The following is a 9,699-nucleotide window of genomic DNA, read 5'->3' as shown; positions in this document are numbered from 1 at the left end:
GTGATTCTTTAAAAATAAAAACTCCAGAATAGAATATACTTATACGGCACATCGACCAACATAACTAATTATGTGCTGGTATAGCATGTAGCAGTTCTCACCAGAGAGGTATTACTTCTCTCGGTGCCTTGAGAGCTACATCTTTTAAAAAACAGAGATGTTTTATGCCCTTCTTGGTATTTCTGAGATAGCTACGATGTACAAACCTGGTACAGCTGCTTAGGGATGTTCCTCTTGGCCAGGTCAACCACGTTTTTGGGAACCCAACTTCCTTTCTACCATTTATTGATAATAATTTATGGAAATTATTTTATTTCTCCTGGTTGTTTCCTAATGTATTCCTCTTGGATGAATGCTTAGTAATCAACTGACCTTTGATTCAAAGAGCTCCCTAGACGTTGTCACTAATTTTTTTTTCTTTCTTGCGTAAGTCTGTATGTGAGTAGTATCCCCTTTAATAGGTGCAAAGACTTCTGTTGACTTCAAATAGCTTTGAATGAGGGCCTGAAATGTTGCTTCCGTATACTGGCTTCATCCATACCAGAAGCCTGCTCTTTTGTAGGGAAATCAGCTTCCTTTCTTTTTAAGGAGGGCATAGCCTCACTTGCTGAACTGCTGGTGAAAAAAGTAATGGTAATTTATCCCACTGTGTGATGGGTCATACTTGTTCCTTGCTAGTTTCTGAAGGTATGCCATCAGCTTTTCCTTACTACTGCCCACAGAAACGTAGCTTCAATTTTTTCAGGTACATTTCTTACATTTCTTATAGTTGTTATATTTCAGGTAGTGTTTTGCAAGTATGTGCTGCAGAGGAAACATCTTTCAGTAGGACACACATCTGCATCAGCTGCACTCTTAAGCTTTTGGTTAATTCACAATATTTCTGTACTGAAGCTTCTGTGAAAGTATTTAATCTCCCCAGATTTTTTTTGCCTATAAGCAACCCCCATTCTGAGCATTTCTCTCGGCAGTGTATTCAGCTGTAACTAAATAAAAATGAGTAATGCTATATAGACATTCCTTATGAGGCTTAATAAGGTCGTCTTGTTTGAGGTTTTCTTTTAATTTCCTGCCATAGCTTCTTCCTTTTGAAAGCCTGAATGAACTTTTATCCAGTAGGCATGCCAGGTATTGCTAATCCAGTTAGTCCATATGATAGCTATTTCTGACTAACACAAGACTTGGGATTTGCTTGCGTTTCTGTACTTTGGGAAATGCTGTGCAATTTCTCCCAGTTTTGTCCCTCATTTTCCTCTGTGTAATTATTCAGGGTGAGAGGGATGTTGGGATGCTAAGAAGCAAGGAAGACAACATGACCTACTTGTTCTACAGATTCATGGGTAAAGAACCTGAAGATGTAGAGCAATATGAAGCAGCCGCAATATTTGTCCAACTGACATGCCTCCTCACCAGGCACTGATTATTAGGAAAGCCCTAAAAAATATGCTGCTAATAGTCAAGTGCCTTGTTTCTGTAGTGTAGCACCTGGACTTGTTTAAGGAGTGTCACGCTCTCAGACAGCCTGAGGAAGCTTATCAGCTGCAGCAGGTGATGTAGTCAGCCTGTCATTTTGCTTTTATAGGATTCACTCTTGGATGATTCAGTCATGAAAAATGATTTCATATAGTAACCCTAAAATTAAGGGTGCAAGAAGTCATTGAGGGTGCCTGCAGATATTAAATTATATTTAAAATTAATCTCACAATTGCTTATTTATCTTCCGGAGAATAAACTGAGAACTCTGGAGAAGCATCAGTCTCCTCTCCTAATACCACCCCAGCTGTCCCTTTGGCTGCAGTATCACTACCTGTTACTTCACTTCCCTTTGCCGGCAGCACTATTTAAATATACCGAAGTGTAAAATGACAAAGTTTTATCTAATAATTTAACTCTGCTTCTTTGGATAATCTTTGTTGTTTCTTGGAGCAGATTACTTCCAGTGATGGTAACACGAGGGGGCAAGGAGTGGTGGTTGGTGAGCTTCTTAGGCGGTTGTCTCCGGGGTCTACCTGCTGCCTATTGCTGCCTTTCAAAAATGAACATAGTCTTTCTTTACTGAAGAATGAAACTGATAATCACAAGGCAACGTATAACAAAGATCTAAACCTTTCATTCTCTTTGTTTCAACTAAGAGCAGCTTCTTAGCAAACTCTGTTCTATCAAGGAGTATTGAAATACTTGCATGCATGCTTTGCAATTGCTTGTTTGGGCCGCGGTACTTATTACCTGTTACTGAAAATGTTGGGAAAACAGCTTTTATCTCGGTGGGGGAGGTCTGCAGTGCACCTGAAGTGCTGGTTGCTTGATTTTGGAGGTGTGGAGTGCAAAATACGTCCCTTTCTCTCTGCTTACCTGCTAAGGAACTGGGAGTAGGGGGCTTCTCCCCATCTCACCTTGGCAGTAGTAAGGTGAATGTGGGGGGTACTCCTTGGACCTGCCTGGAAAAGGAGCAGGATGGCATACAAAGCAGTTGCCTTTTGGAGTAGACGTGTCTTTCAAACGACTAGCAACAGTTTGGACCAAGAACAAGCAGCCCGCTCATTGCAATACTGCTGTTCCTCAGGGACTTCTTTCCACATCGGTGTAAGAGTGTGAATTGTGTCTGGGTCCAAAATATGGTATAAGTGTTTGCTAAATCTCTTTAAGGTGAATATTGAAAGTAGTTCTACGTGTTAAGCGAAACTGGCAGAAATCTCTTTCTACAGCTATTCAAAATGTCAGAAAATCTAATGTTTTGCCAGTGCAACATGATGAATAAAAACCTACTTGTTTCTACAAAATGGAAACAAAACCTGAGTAGCGCAGACTACATCTTGCCTTACTAACGTTTTGGTCTTGTCCCAGGTTTTTGTTTTGGTTTTCAATTTTTTTTCTCTTTTTTTTTTTCTTTTTCTTTGTCTTTCTTTTCTTTCTTTCTTTTTTTCCTGAAACAAGGCTTAATTCTGGGATTTTCTACCCACTTTGCTGTGAGGATGGGATAACAGGATGACCTGGAATAATAACTGGTTTGGGATTCATGTTAAGAATAAAAATGAAGAAAAGGTATTTGGAAAAAATAGAGGAGAGAGATTTATCAAACCATATAGTCAGTAAAATAATGAAATATGTTATTTTATAAATGCTTGTTATTTATCTAGTTTATGTCTAGACAAATGATGCACACATGTTTGTAAGTGCTTCCTTCTATTCTTTGGGGGAAAAAAATCAGGTCAAGTTTGTACTACGTTACTGTTTCCAGTATATTTTTGTTTCCAACAGTAAATCAATTCCTGCAGCATATGATCTCGGATATTTTCCTCTGTGTGCTTAAGCTTAGTTGATAGTAATGATCTGTGTGAAGGAAAAGTGAAATGCCTACTAGATCTATCATAACCTTTGCCACTTCAACCAGACGTTACTAATAACTCCACTGAGAAACCTTGCAGAGTTGACCAAAACGTCCTAAAGTGTTGATTCAGCTCCTATGCAGAAGATTGCATAGCGTTGAGTAATTGCTCTTCCCTTCTGGAGGACCTTGGCCGTGGCATCTCACAGTGTTCAAACCACTCACCTGTCTTAGCTGGTGTGTGTGTGCGTGTATATGTGTGTGTATATATATGTGTGTGTGTGTACTTATAGATACACACATATACACAATTGAAGCTGCTCTAACTGTAAGAAACTATGAGTTAGTAGGGTGACAGACTCACAGAGCTGACTGGGAACTCTCAGATTATGACTCCAAGTTTATAAAGATAACTTTGGTTTTTGATATTCTGTAGTACACTTACCGTTTCTTCCACTTTAGCGTCATCTGTAAATCATCATTATTCAGTTTATGAGGCAAAATAGAGAGAGAAAAAAAAAAAAGAGGAAAAACGCTTGTGAAACTGTGCTCGAGTCACTTCCAAGTAAATCATCCGCTAATAATGATTACTGGCACTCTTGCATTACCCTGTACTGTTTTCCTCTAGCTCATGCTTCTGTAGTTGCATATAACGTCACGTGAAACACTGTCAAAAGCTTTTATAGAAAAACCCGCTACATGTGGTTAGTGCTTTCCTTAGTTCAGGATGCTATTACCCTGTCATGGGAGGAAAAGAGATGGTTTTGACCTAATTTGGTTTTGATAGTGTTTCCAATTTGGCTTGTTCTCCTCTTGTTTTAGTCAAAGTCCTGACAATCATTTGTTTGCTTGCTCCTTTCCTTTTGCCCTGTGGAAGTTAAGCTCATGGCTATATAGCTATAAGCCTCTCTTCTTTCTCTCCATGCCCTTCCTTCTATAAGTGACCATCGCTTTTGCCTTCTTCCAGTCCTTATCTGCCATTGTCACTAAAAAGGTGAACGTCCCTGATCTTTCCAATGTGAAATCAGAGGGACTAAGCTGAGCTACCACTAGAGTGACCTTAAAATAATTTGGTTAAATACACTACGTAATTCTACCTAGAAGAAAATGATTTGTGAGCAGGGTTAGAATCCCAAAATTGGTGCTACTGTTGCTGCTGGCGTCCCTACTGCTTTATCTAATGGGTGACTAATTGAGTGTATAGGAGGACAAGATTCATCTTTTTCCTCCTCTTTTAGGCAGAAAATACATCTCATATCTCTTCAGGAAGACTGTTCTGACCATCAGGCTCTAGGATATTTTGAAATAGCCTGTTCTTATGAGTAATTCAATATACACTAGAGCAATCCTACATATTGCATCGAGTGAATGCCTTAGCCAACCTCCATTCTTGACTCCCTTATAGAGATCAGATGTTTTATGCTGTGTGAGGACTTAGCTGAGGCCACTAGATACTGGTGTAAAATAAAGATAATTTACCCCATAAAGTTTTGTGGTGTGGCATTTAAAGCTTACTCTTTTAAGCGTAACACTACAAAAAGTAATTTTAGAACCAAGAAAATATTACAAGGAGAAGAGATTTCTCTGAAAAAAGAATATGTAATTGTCCTAGTGTTTTTGCTCACTGAAGTCTACTTAGGCAGTTCAAGTGTATGAAATATGCAACATACCTACTAGCAGTGCGTAATTTAGGGTACTGTCATCTGTGTCTAAATGTCTAGACCAGGTATCCTGTTCAATTCAGCAGTAAGCCAGCTGTTACAGTTTACCAACTACAATATAAACACTTGAAGCTTGGATAGATTTCAAAAATACTAATACCGTGTGCTTTTCTAGTCTGGAAAATGACCCATTAGCTCTTTACCTACTGTAAGTAAACTACAGAGTAGACTATTTCAGCTATAAAGTTAAAGACTTTTAGTTTTTCTGTAAATTGATTTATTTCAGTACAAATGCATAGCTATTGGACTTCTTAAAAATACTAATGGTTTTTTTTTTCCCATTAGAAAGCAGCATTACCATGGCAGAGTACAGGATTAACAATCAGAATTGTTAACTTCTATTCCTGGTTCTTCCAGTGATCTGTTGTCTTATTCCATGTAAATCACTTTTTCTTCTTTCCATGTGCATTCCACATCTTTAACTACTTTTCAGGTTATAATCCCCGTGTTTGTAAAACCACTTGATATCCTTGAATAAAAGGTATCATTATAAGTATCAAAAGCTTGCCCTGGATATGAGAAAGTTCACATGCAGATCTGAATCTGCTTGTCTGATATGACACTAATAAAGTGATACTCTTCCGTTTTCTTGGATCTTGCACAATAAAAAAAAAAAAGAATTACTTTGCTTTGAGTAGATAATCTTGACAACTCTCCCTTTTTCCTCAGTTTGTAACTTTCACTTGCGTCAATGGGAATTCCAAATATAAATCCATGATAAGGAACAAAAATTGCCTCTTAAGTACTTCTCTTGGCCAAAGTGTGCATATTACTCAGTTTTGGGTACCCGTTCCTGCAGCTTTCACTAGTTTTAGACTTACTAATGTTTGAATGTGGCTTCCACTCGCAGGAGTTCAAAACCATGCCAGCTGTAAAAGTCGGGAAACATTTAACATTGCGTAGGTACCAGTTCAGTCAGGAAGTGGCAAAGTTGCTCCTTTACTCATGAATATGCTTTGCAATACAGGAATTAGCACAATGCCTTCTCTATGGCATTATGTCTTTATATATAGCATTATGGAGGGATGAATTCTACTCACTTTGGATTATGGGCAGCACGTGTAAATATTAAGAGCAAAGCATCATAAATAAGATGGAAATAACATCAGTAAGTAACTTCATAGTAGAAAAGATGGACATAATATCAACGCCCAGTTTTTCAAATCTATTTACAGATGAATATTGTCCAGCTTTACCAAACTCTGAGAATAATTGCTTCTATAAAGTTCCTTTATGTGTTTGCGGAATTAAGCTTTTCAAAGGTAATAAAGTTAATGGCCTTTGTCTTTGAATTACTTCCAAGGGAATTTGGTGCCATCAAAGTGCTGAGGCTGAGCTATTCAGCCTCCAGCCCAGCCCTAGAGGCTGCACAGCTCTGCACTGCTTGAAGAGATCGTTTTCCTGAAATGTAGCCATTACACTGAGGGAAAAGAAATTCACAGCAAGATTTTTCTAAGAGTCAGCAGTGATCAATGGGCTGAAGTGATAGGCCAATTTGATTGCAGGTGTTGCAAAGATGCAAGGCCTAAACGGATGGTTGTTTGAGATCTGTGGCTGGGCCAATGCTGTGGATAAAGTCGACACAGCTTCCATGAGCAATAATATGGTTTATTTTAGCTGACTCGGCATAGAAATGGGAGAATCACAGAATCCCAGAATGGTTGAGGTTGGAAGGGACCTCTGGAGATCATCTAGTCCAACTTCCCTGCTCAAGCAGCGTCCTCTAGAGCATATTGCCCAGGATCACATCCAGACGGGTTTTGAATATCTCCAGGGAAGGAGACTCCACTGCCTCTCTGGGCAACCTGTTCCAATGCTCTGTCCCCCTCACAGTAAGGAAGTTTTTCCTCAGGTTTAGGTGGAACTTCCTGTGGTTCAGTTTCTGCCCGTTGCCAGAATAACAAAGGTCTTCATCTCAGCACAGAGGTGATGGACTTCTAACCTCCAGTTCTGCACTCCGTTCCTGCTTCCTTCAGCCTCCTTACTTGTCGGTTGAGACCCATAGCCCCATGTTTTCTCCTCAGAGACATGTGGAGTCCACAGCTGGTCAAATCTGACATCTTTATGAAAAACAGAAACTAATGTTCTGAATTTATTTTCATTTTTGTTTTTCATCATAAGTTTGCCTTTTAGCCAGGAAGAAGGGTTGGCAGAACTGGAAAACAGAAGTAGATGATTAATCTGAGTGGTCCCACCAGGAAATCTTGGCAAAACTCGATTAGGTTATAGGGAATGATCAACTCCTTATGTGGTTAATTTTAAAACTTCAGAATTGGCCTCTGCAGGAGATACTATCACAGCATTTGGAGCTGGTAGGACCTGAAGTTTTTTATGTAGGGAAAACCAAATAAATGTTGGGAAAATTGGAAGAAATGCTCCAAAGAAATCACTCTTAATATTTTCTCTATAAGAGGTAGTAAGCATAACACTAAAGCTGTCATAAGAAATTCTATGTTCTATGAAAAGACACTTGTCTAGCAAAAGGATTTTACCTCCAAACTGAGCAGCAGGATTCATTTCTGCCTGACCTGCAAATTTTAGCAGAGACTTAAAAGATGGTAACACAGTCATTGCAATGTACTTCGCTCAGAACATTAAATGAAATGCAGAATAAATTATTTAATTTGCTTTACAATAATTAATTACTTGTATGTGAGAGATGAAAACATTTTAATGCCAAATGTATTGTAATAACAATTTAATTTGTTAATTTAATGACTAAAATCATTTAAATTATTTTGCAGCAATTAATTACTTCCACGCAAGAGCTGAATTTATTTTGATAAATATAACATCTTTACTTTGTTAATTAATAATTCATCAAATTATTTAATTTATTTTGCAGTCATTAAATACTGCTACGTGAAAGCTGTTCTGTTCTAATAAGGACATTCAATAATGGAATAAAAGTTGCAATCATTCTTGCTATTGTGGCACTCTAGGATGACCGTAGCAATGCTTGTTAGTAATGATATCACAGTAATTTAGTTCCTGGGATCAAATTAAATCTCAGCGCAAGAGGGACAGACTTCACTGACTTCAAAGGAATTTGTCCTGCGTATGCCTGGGAGAACTAGTCCCTTTGCCCACTATGAAAACCTGTGAAATCTCTGCAGCACCCCTCTTGCTTGCTTCCTTGTTTTTGCTGCAAGCATTTGGCTTAGTGTACTAAATTGCGAGACTAAAAGTGTTTTGGTATTTAAAATGCATTATTGACTTGGTTTGACAGATGTGAAAGCCCTCTTAAGTAAGCAGTTGGATAAATGCAAGGAGTATTTTTGCCCTGTAGCCTGCATTGCTAGCTAATCTCTGTAATGTTTCTATCTCCTATCAGAATATCTGAATGTTAAATACTGAAAACCAAATCTTAAAAGACCTTGACAAGAGATACTCAGATAATTGTGTATCAACTATAGCAGGAGAATTTAGATAAGGGGATAGTGATATCTCTGTCCCTGTAGTCGCTCTGCCTATTTAGTATTTTAATTTTATTTATGTTGTTCATTTTATTCTTTATTCCTTATATTTTGCCATCATAAAAGAATTAAGACAAAAAGTTTAGCATTTTTTCCAACAGTTTTCTAGAGTGATAGCTCCCTGGCTGTAAAAAGTATATGGGAATTACCTTCGTTTGCTGCTTTGTGGCAGAAAAGCTTTAACAACAATCTGCAACACTACATAAAAGCCTTGATTTGAGGCGGGGCAGGGGGGGGAATCAAGGAAATCATTTCCAAACAAATTTCTGTCAACCTGAGAAAGGTAAGTACATGGCAAAGAAAGGACTTGGCCTGAGAAATTGTGCCTGTCAGACAACTTTCGAAGCACGTGAACCTCTCATGGCATCGCGTAAAGACTGCATTAGAGAGAGGATGCAGGAGGCTCAATCCCGCAAACGAAGCTGCTCCGTTGGACCTGTGCAGCATCCCGCCGACGCCATCGGGATGCAGGGATGGCATGACGCCAGCCCACTTCACACGCACTTCTTTGCAAGGATCAGCCTCCGTGATGGCGAACATGTGATTTTTGTTTGTTTGGTTGGTTTTTTTGTTTAATGGTTCAATAATTTTTAACAGCTTTGGGGAAAACATAATGCATGACAAAACCATTAGTTTCACAGCTCATAGACTATAATTCACAGGGAAGGAGAGCAAGTGAGCCGCCCGGGGTGCTGTAATCCCCCATTATCAGCTCCTGTCGTAGGGAGCCCAGGCACCCTGGTAAGCGATGGGGAGGCATTTGGCTGCATCCGGCTCTGGCAGCAGACATCCGTTATTTTGGAAGTGCATGATGTAAGTTTTTAAAGGATAATGCACATGTGAGTGCTAACGGTTTCTTTGGCCAGTGTTTTATCAATGTCAACATATTCTTGTACTGTTGAAGACAGATATCTATACTTAAAAGTGGATTTGACCACTCAGAAAGGAACGACATTGAAAGCAGGTTAGATCTTTTCTTTAACCATGCAGTTTTCGGTCAGAAAGTGCAGTATTACTCCCTATACTTTTCAGTTATTTGGCTCACTTCAAATGCTTCTGATTTTAATTGCTTCTCCTAACGGGGCCAAAACAAAGGCATGGATAGACATGTCTGTGAAAGCTGGATGCTTTGTTCTCTCTGCCCAGGAAAATAATCATTAGGTACTGACAGACTCCC

The sequence above is a fragment of the Struthio camelus genome, chromosome W (assembly GCF_040807025.1).
Source record: "Struthio camelus isolate bStrCam1 chromosome W, bStrCam1.hap1, whole genome shotgun sequence".
Classification (NCBI taxonomy): Eukaryota; Metazoa; Chordata; class Aves; order Struthioniformes; family Struthionidae; genus Struthio; species Struthio camelus.
Note: the sequence above shows the minus strand (reverse complement) of the source record.